Here is a 10,819-nt window from a genome sequence, read left to right on the forward strand (position 1 = left end):
ATTATGGATAGCTTTGGTAGTCAATTTACACACATTAGAATCGCCATATCAATTAAAAACTTTTTATGACAACTTTTTTTTATTGATAGGTACATTTATTTTGTGGAATTACGATTTCTATGGTGATTAGGTATCTTAATATATAAAGTAATAAAAGTTTTTGTCTGAAGCTTAATATCTCAACAACCACTCAATCGATCGGGCTTTCTCTTTGAGGAAAGCTTTTCATATGTCCAAAATGGTTTTAGGCTACTTATTTTTATATTTTAGTTTTAGTTTGGTTTTAGACTATTTTTTAGAAAGTACGCTTTCTATTAATGATGTCATCCTTGTTTTATTCAAAGTTTAATGTTATTTTTCCTCTCTGTATATTTTCTTTTAGTCTACACAAATTAAATTACACCTAAATGTTCAAATATAAAAGTATAAAAACTTAAGTGTTGTACACTATCTCAAACATATAAAACATTATATATTTTATCTTTTATTATAGAAACACAGCTACCAACCCTACATGAGGGGTAATTTGTTTATAATCATTGTACATTTATTTTTCGTACATCATAAGTTTAAAATTAGTTTTTTAGCCCATGCTTTCGGAATCTCGGCACTAAAAAACTGGTTTTAATTTAAAATCTTATAATTGTACATTTTATATCCGCGGAAAACTGTTTATAATACGATGCGATAAATAGCTCTTAATCTGGTATTCTGAGCTTGTAAAGTAATCTTACAAGCTATTTTTGACAGAATTATGACTAAATACATGCACTTTATCAAGCGCGTGAAAATCATAGTTAGAGTTAGTAGAATAGCCTTGCTTAACCCTTACAGATCGGGCCCCAATTCCCACCTTAATAGATCGGGGGGGGGGCTCAAAGAGCCCCCCCCTCTATCTCGGCTCCTGGTACAGATAAAGACGTAAAATTTTTTTCTGGTGGTTCATGTGTATTTTTAGAGAAAATTACTTTTTCTAGTCATAGCAGTCAGACCGCTCCTTAGCCGCTTTTTAGCGGCCAGCCGCTAAATTTTAAAACAGCTGTAGAGCGGCCAATTTTGCAGCTAGGATGACCAAATTTTAGGACGAACTTTTATTTTTCATAACAAAAAAATTATTTTTTCTGATCATCGCCGAAAAACGGCAAATAACGGAAACCGCCATTTTCGGCGGTTACGGCGGTAAAACGGCGGTTGGCGGCGCAAATAATTATTTTTATCTGTTTATTATTGCTCAAGGATTTACCAAAAAAAATTATAGGTCTCTAGCTGTGATAGAAGCCACGATATTCATGATTTATATCTGTAGTAAAAGCCGGACAAAAATCGGTCATAAAGTCGGTCAGGGAGCGGTCAAACGGTCATAACACCACTTTTCTCAGAAGGTCATTGATATCTGAGTATTCACCAAAAAAAATTTAGGTTTCTACCTTATACACAAAAGTCATAATGTAGAAATTAAGATTTATTTAGAATTTTTTCTAATTTTTTTTGCTACCCAACCGACTTTGACCGGACACCACGACCGACACAGACCAGATATCCTAATAAAATCAACTCTTGCCGACGTATAATTACTAAACTTAAAAAGTCATGAAGTCACAGCTCTCCATCTTACCTACAAAAAAAATGAGATTGAAAAAACTAGAGGGGGGGGCTCTTTGAGCCCCCCCCCCCGATCTGTAAGGGTTAAACAATGAGAAACTGATTTAAGAATCGTGGAATCAAAAAGTTACAGACAAGTTTTCACGAATATCAAAATAACAATCATCAATTTAAAAGAAGTTTTGTTGGACCGTAAATTTTGCCGCCTTGGCTAACAAAAAAATTTCAATTTTTTATTCAATATCCGCAAAAAGCTGTCTATAATACAATGAGATAAATAACTTTTACATATTTGTAGGCCAAAAAAGGATTGTATGTACAGTACAAGTTGAATTTTTTTCTGTTAAACTGAAAATATTAAAACAATTCTACAATATTGCGTGCATTTGCAAATTGCCTCCTAGTTCTATTTACCTAATTTTATTGTTTCAATATGTAATATGTTCCAAATTTCTTATGTCTGTCCGTCTGTCCTTCCGTCCGTCCCTTCAGATCTCGGTAACCACTGAACCGATTGGATTCTACTCTTCAGGGAATATACATACTGGTCCTGTGGTGGCTTTAAGCTATTTTCTTTTGGGAACAACCCCCCCCCCCCCATTTTTTTTAATTATCTTAAATTAGTGGTGGCAGCTCCAGTAGTACTATTTTTTTAATTACCTCTTGGGGCGAAGCCGCTAGTTATCTACATATAAGAGACAAGCATTACTTTGAAAAGTGGAAAAAAAATTCTAAGAATACCAACAAATGTAGTAATGAGAGTCACTGCCAACCATATTTATATTGTGCTGTGCTTTTCATGTATAATAGTCAGTAATAAAGAGTTTGACAACTCACGAACTTGCTGTAGTAAGCAGAAGGCCGCCACTTGTCTCCTTACTACACAAACATAATTGTATAAAATAAAATTTTGATGTTTACTTTCATTCATTGAATTACATTAAGTTTCACAGCTGGAAATATTTGAACACGTCTTCACTTAAACTTAACATTTTCAAATTTTTATAATTTAGTACCTACTCCAAAACTGTGCATTGTATTTGTAGAAAAATTCTATAGTATAGATGTATAACCAGACAACTACCTGGATCACCCTGTTGGGTACTATTAACATCTGCTAGCAAATCGCTTTCTGCTCTTTTTTTTAGAGACTTTGCTGTGTTAATAATCCTGACGATATTGGTAGATTTTCAAAGACACAATTGATTGGACACAGGGTAATCGGGAAGGGGGTATTGGTTATTTAACCTCTTCCCCCTCTATTGTTTTACTCTAATTTTTGCAGCAACATAAGATACCAGCAAATAAGTTCATTAGAATAGGTCATTTGAATATTAATTTCCGAAAGTGTACACAGTTTCCTCGCCCTATCTCAATATTTACTACTAGATAAAAAAGCTTCAAACTTCCAAACTTCAAAATTTAGATTTTTTAAAATTTTGAAGCAATGAGGAAACACCGAGGAAACTGTGTACATATTCGGAAATTCAAATTCAAATGACCTTAGAATATTGCTATAATTTTAAGTATAGATTCATTTCCCTAGATGGTAATTCAGACACAATAATCTGTCCTACCTAAAAAGAAATTTATAGCAGATAAATATTGTAATTTGTATTCCATGTAAAATCATGCATACTATCGTTTTATAGACAATTTTCCATGCTAATCTTACAATGTTTCATTTTAATATCTGCAAAAAAAAGTCTGTAAAACGATGCGATAAGACTAAGAAAAACTAGATTAAGATAAATTCTTCAAGCTCAGCTTTATCATAAGAATTTCCCTTAAACCTATTCTAGAGTTTAATTTAGGAAATTTGCACTAAAATGTGTACACTTTTTAACCATCAGACTGTTTCATAACCGTTTTCCGAATCATCCAATTTACACTTAACAGTTGGCCCCCTTGCCCCACCTATTATCTTAGCTGCCTTCATACAACCTTTGTTTTTAGGTACTTTTTTACTTAAAAATTTCAATCGGCTGACATTTTTTTATTTTTGAAGCTAGAAAAACATTTTTTTTCAGAAAATGTTTATCTTTATGTAAATTCTATATTAGAAATCGCTTAACATAAATTTCAGAGGCTGCAGCTGTATTTTGGAGTTGAAAGCTGCTGTAGTCGGATGTTGGCGGAAAACCCCCTAAAAGAGATGGAGAATCCCTCATTTTTATTACGTCACAGGAATCAAAAGAGGTGCAAAAGTGGTACAGATTGGGCTTTGTCATATTTTGTTAGTAAGGAGGTAGGGGAAATTGCTTGTTAATTAAACTGGTCCCCAAAGTTTTATATTCAAGTTCTTTTATTTGGTAAGGTGAAAAACTTTAGGAACTGCTGCGGCCAAACGGCTAAACGCACATCATTGTAATCGTCAAACTAATGTCTACGTACAAATAATCTAGATTATAAAAGACAATACTCAAAATGCACAGTTATCTCAGAGAGCACACGAATGTGCGAAAAGGGCCTATTTAACGCGCCCAGGCTACCCCTATCACAATAAAAATGATGTTCGGGCATAATATGTACATTAAGCAGTTCGGCATACTTTCATGTATATAGTTTTTCTTAGAATAATCAATTCCAGCAATATTTTGCCTGAAATTTTTGTTTTTCTGTCCACCTGTTCATTCATGCACTCATTCATACATAATAACAAAATAGATTATTTCCACGGAAATTTTGAAAATAATAATGTAAATTTAGCTTATTTTAAAATTGTCTTGCATTTAAACTAAAACTTTTAAAATAATTAAAAGCGAAGCTTTTCTATTATTAGGGTCCGTCCGTCCGTTCGTCCGAGACGGATAGCTTTTTTCGTTAATTTAGACATGTTAGAATTATTCAATTTTAAACATGATAATTTTTTACTTTTTTTAACAACAAATTTTTATTTATCCGATTGTTCTGATTTTTGGTGTACTAATTCCTGGGACAACAAAGTACAATATTATAACCAAAGCAACTCTATAATCTTGAGTCCTAAAAATTTAAGTATGTTCATAAACATTATCTTGTATCAAGGAGGTTTTCAACAAATTTACTCACAATTTTGCTTTGACAATATACAAGTGTTAATTTAGTTTGTCCTAACGTTTCAGAGCTTCGCTTTTATGGATGTTGTCATCCTTGTTATAGGTTAGTATTAAGAAAGATAGATAGATAGTCGGTTACAAGGAAATTGTAGAGTAACTTCACTCATGAATATATTTTGAAAGACCGATGAACAGACTGATACAATTGAATAGTGTAGTGTAGAATTCCTTTGCTCATTATATCTGGTTTGTATGATATTAAGAAAGATAGACAGACAAACGAATACAAGTAAATAATAGAGTAGTTTTTCTATTAGAGTAAAACACTAGAGGGAGAAAGAGTTAAACAACTGTATGTCCCCAACACAACCGTCTTGTGTGTGCAACCTTCCTATTGGGTCATTGAAAATCAACCAATGGTGTCGCTTATATTAACACATCCTAGTAGCAGTAAATAATTTAGAAGCAGATGAAAGAGGTCTTTTGGATGACGTAACAAAAAAAATTAGCCAATGAGAGGCCGTTATCGACCAATGGTAAAATTTATAGTGGCCTCTCATTGGCTAATTTTTTTTGTTACGTCATATTTTTTGCACCAATACTCACAGCATCAGGTAATTGTCTGTATATACATCTATACTATAGATCTATTGTTTTTCTCAATAATATCCAGGGAGTGAGGGGACATTTGACTGTAAATAAATCTGGAAATTACTTTATATATACATTTGTTTACTCAAAACTTTGGGTACTTTTATTAGTTATAATTGATTAGTTCAATACTAATAGTGCCCAAACTTTAAATAATAATCAAGTAATCTACAGAAGTGGTAATTTTGTTTATACATTTGAGGGGATGTAATTCAATTTATCGTTCATCGTCTTATCCCTCTCTATTCCTATGAATATATGGTTGATAAAAGTTGTTTAAAGTGGACTCGGCACTCATCCGAACAACTAATTCTCCTTCAAACTTATTTTTTCTCTCTTTTTTCGTAGCAAAGCGAAGCTACGCTACAAGTCGCGCATGTTGGTAGGTCGATTAGTGACAAGATGACTGACAAATTTGATCACTTTTTCTCAAATTAAAGGGTGTGGGGGTGACATTGGGCTGCAAACTACACTGAGATGGGGTTTTATAAAAAAAATGCCGCGTTTTTTTATACATTGATTGATTGAACGAAGACGATAGGATTTCAACAGAGTATACAACTTAAGAATTCAAAATTTTAAAATTATTATTTTAGCCATTTGTATAATGTCTAATACAGCTCTAAAAAGATGTATTAATTAAAAGGCAAAGAAATTTTTTTTTTTTATGAAGGATGTACCAACAAAAGCGAAATGATTAAATAAATAGTCGTATACTCTGTTTAGATTTCGCGAATGCCGCGCTTGTTCTACATGTCTAAAAAAATGTCGAAAAAACGCAGCATTTTTTATGAAATCTCTGGTACCAAAAGTTTTATAAACTATAGAGATGCTCTTAATGAATATTGATTGGTTGGTTCCAACCAAATAATGTCTAAATTTTTTAATCAATTTGTTTAATCTAGAGAAGGGTGTAACTTTGTTTATTATCATTTGGGATGTAGATCAATTTTGCGTCTATTGTTTTATTCCTTAAGATCTCAGTATTTCTCTGTTGTACTTTTTCTTGTATTTTCCTCTCTAGATGACAACTCTGCTTTTCTATTTGTCCGTTCGTCAGTCCGTCCGTAACACTGTGTATTTTTCGGCTATTTAAGATTAATAGATAAATGTTCGAATGAGCATTCAGAGCTGGATCTTTAAATCATTTTAGTGGTGAGCCAGATCGAGGTGAGCCAACTTTCCACCAATGAGAGCACAGCATTTTATGAAATGCCGCGCTGTGATTGGCTGAAATTCGGCTCACCCCGATCTGGCTCACCACTAAAATGATTTAAAGATCCAGCTCCGTATATAATTTACTTGTTCTGTCGGGCTGTCGGTTATGCTTTAAAAGACACAAGTCCTTATCTTCATAATTTATCGCATATACTCTCCCTTTTTTATATAATAAGTGAACAATAAACATCTGCTATCCATCCATGAATTTTTTTGTTTCTTTTCTAATGTATGTTGTCATTCTTGTTATATTCTCCCCAATAGTTGATTCATTTTCCATTTTATCATCTTTTTGTAATATTTCCTTTCTCTCCAAATCTACCCCACTTTCTTATTCCTCTTCAAACGCACTTTTTTACTTCAGATTTATTTTTTATTTTTGTCCCATTATATTTAATTACTTTTTCTCTCTTATAAAAGATATGACCTAGCAATATACTGAAGACATGAAATATTTTTAAACCTTTATGTTTGGTCTGTCTGACCATTCGTAACATATCTTTAATTTAGGCATGTTAGAATTGTCCTATTTAATTCAAACTTAGCATAGTGATTCTTGTAAGTGAGTAATTGATTCATTATCCTTTATCTAACATCTTTTAATCTTCCCTCTAGTATAGTGGTGTGCGCGTGGCGTTTTACCAGAGTGGAGTGGGGGGGGGGGCGGGGAGGGGGGTATAAACTTTTGAGCCTCCAAGGAACCTCACCAATTTCAATATTTAGAAAATTGTTGTCCCAAATTTTAGAATATGGATCATATTTTTTTTGGATAGGTGTAATTTAAAGGAATGTTTTTTACAGAAATCACATTGAAAATTGGTCTAAAAGAATTGTTGTTGGATTATTAATAGATGGACCAATGTACCTGCCAAGAATTTCAAATAGAAAAATTTCGTTGCTTTCCCTGTCAAGTGGTCACAATCCCCGTATTTCCATTGTATTTGAAATATGTTTTTCTTTTCATTTTTGACTAACCTATGCGGCGTTTTCTGTACATAATATAACCTTACCCTACCTAACCTAAGATAAAACCATAAAACACATAAAACTAATTCCCACTCCATTTTTTCAATGTACTTAGAAATAATGCAAGGGGGGGTGGGGTGGTTCTATGCTCGCTGGGAACTCGGGGGAAACTACCAAAATATCTTCCATTGAAAGATTTCAATTTTTGAATGAATGAATATATTTATACATATTTGTAACCTAGTAGGATGTTTGTTTGTTTGTTTGTGTGTGTGTTTGTGTGGGGGGGGAAGGGGTGGGGGGGTGTATGTGTTTGCTATATGTAAATCAAGATTTTAATGCAAAAATAAGGTTGACAATTTATTCCTTTGCGCAAATTAAATCCAATGCAAAGTCCTCCTTATTTAATTTCTCGGCTATGCTACTCTCTAAGAAAATGTCTCATATGAATATTATCAAGGTTTTTCAGAGAAGGAGGGGACATTGGACTATATACTGGTACCAAAATAGGCTCTCTCTTTATTTGGCTCAAAACTTTGGGTACTTTCATTAAATCTTAATTGGTGAGTATAAATTATTAGTGACGGATCTTTTCCTCTAATATCCAATATTGTAATGGAAAGGCTAAAAAATCAAGAAAAGTCCTTTTCGTGGCAACGGACCTTAAGTGGCGTTTCTTCGTATTTTCACAGTAGCTTTTCACCTATTTCTAGCTCCTGCGGGGGGCTCTAACCCTGTGGGGCCAATTGCCTAACCCTACAGGGCAATCTCCTAACCCAATATAACCTAACCAAAAATAACCTACCAAAAGCCTTTTTGAAAATACGACTAATCGCCCCTTGAGGGGCATTGCCACGAAAAGGACTATATCCAAAAAAAAATTTTATTTTTAGGGTATACATCGATTTATTGTCCATATATATCCTTATCTCTTAAATTTCCTCCTCTATCTCAACACCTTGGTGTTCATTTTAAAAGCGTGTAAATTTACACCAGCGTGGCTTCAAAAGGGATATAAAGAGATAATCCATGATTTTCAAAAATAGAAATATACCAACTAGGGTTGGGCCGGATATCTGGCAAAAGTTCGATATCCGGCAAATTACCAGATATCCAGCCGAATAACCGGATATCCAGCATTAGAAATCAGTCGGATATCAGGTATCCTGATAGTTACAATATCCGGTATCCGGCCGGTTTTTAAAAATGGCCGGATATCTGGCCAAACCGGATATCCGGCCCAACCCTAATACCAACCCAGGGATCTTCAATGATGATAAACAAACAGATTCCTATCTGTAGATTAAAATTTAAAAATTTACACTACCAGTAGGAAACAAATAATCAAGCTTTAATAAAATTACTTAAAGTTTTAGCGGATGTAAAAGTATAAAACTACTATAACAATTTACAGTCAAAGGTCCCCAACCTCCCTGATACCAACTACATTCAAACAGTTAGGAGGTTGAAAGTTTAAAGAGTTTGTCGAATTATAGAACCGCCAACCGTCCGATCCCCCCTTCCCATTTTTCAACTTAAAAAACCTCTTGGACCAATATCAATGCATGCAAAAAGAACAACATACTGTTATAAAGTAAGTTTTAAAAACCTGTTATGTGCATTATGTAAAAAGTTACAGATTGATATTAAAACTAACAGACGTACCGTATAGAGAGGCCATGATAAAAGAAACGATGCGCTACTAATTTGTGTTTATTATGGTTTTAAGCTATCTTTTCTGTTTGCTGTGAAATACATAACTCTCAAGGGGTTTAAACTACCCACCTTCTAAATAACCTATAACCTACCCTTTATAGACCATTGCAATTAAGCTTTCCTTAAAATCAAGTGATCGGTCTAGCCATCTAAGAGATCTTACTGGCCCAACATTCAATAAAATACGAAAATACGAAAAACTTTTCTCTGTCTGATACAATTAGACTGCAATATCAAATTTCACGTGTACTAGGGGAAAGATGCCTTAATGTTTAACAAGGTTGAACGATAATCATCATAAAATCCTTATAATAAAGTAAAAGGATGTTTGTCTGTCTGTTTGTCTGTACCGAAGGATCTCGCTAAACGCTGAACCGATCGGGTTCTCCTTAACAGTGTAGCTTCTTATATGTCCCTGCAAGTATTTTGGGGGAGGGTACCACCACCTTCCCAAGAGAAATCGCCCCTAGAAAAAAAATAACCCCCACCCCTCAAAAAAAAAAATTTCTTTTAAAATCTTAAATAAGAAATTGGGTTTTCAAATTCGACTCTCCCCTCCTCAAGTGCCCCTAGAGGTCTCTAGGGGGCGTAGCCGCTATTCAAAGATATTGAATCAAATGATTGGACAAACAATCAAAAATGAAACTTCTATAAAGCAAAGCTCTAAATTCAGACTGTAGGACAATAAAAAACTTGTAGAGTGTTAGAACAAAATTAACAAAATATTGATTAACAAGAAAAACTGTACCCATGGGTAGAAAGAAGATGGACATAAATATATAAATGATTAAATGAATATATCTTTCATTGTGCTATCACTGTATCCCTGTACAATTATAAACACTTTTCCTTACATATTAATGTAGTAAGATGGATATAAATATATCTTCTATTGTGCTATCACAGTATCCCTGTACAATTATAAACACTTTTCCTTACATATTAATGTAGTAAGATGGACATAAATAATTACTTTATCCATTAATACATTATACATACACAACTAGCGGCTTCACCCCTAGCCTCTAGGGGCTTTGCCCTATGAGGTAATTAAAAAAAAAATTCTAACGCTTACCTTTCTGAGGCAAAAAAAATCTATTTAAGATAAGACTAGTGAAGGGTAAGAAAGGATATTCAAAGGTAGGGGGACAAAGTGTCTAAAAAAAATCAGCCATGTGACGTCATAAAAATGAGAATTATCCATCTCATTTTTAGGGTTTTTCTTTCCCTCTCATCTCCCTCATTTTTATGAAAAGGCTATTTTGATAAAATTAGATCATTCTATCAATTGAACGATTGTACTACCATAGGACACAAACAATTTGTTTTAAATTTACTTTGCTTAAAAAATGATTACTAGACATTAGAAAAATAACTAAAGAACTTAAAAACTAAGACACGCTAACTTTATTGACTTATAGAGTGGCTTTAATAACAGATCTATAATATAGATGTATATACAGACAACTACCTCACTTCCTTTTTCAAAGATCTCTTTCGTCTGCTTCAAAATTTTGTCTACTACTTGGCTGTGTTAATATAAGCGATACCATTGGTTGATTTTCAATGACCCAATAGAAAGGTTGAACGAGGCGGTTGCGATGGGGAGATACAGTTATTTAACCCTT

Source organism: Acartia tonsa, chromosome 6 (assembly GCF_053477335.1).
Source record: "Acartia tonsa isolate MP-2025a chromosome 6, ASM5347733v1, whole genome shotgun sequence".
In the NCBI taxonomy this organism is placed as follows: domain Eukaryota; kingdom Metazoa; phylum Arthropoda; class Copepoda; order Calanoida; family Acartiidae; genus Acartia; species Acartia tonsa.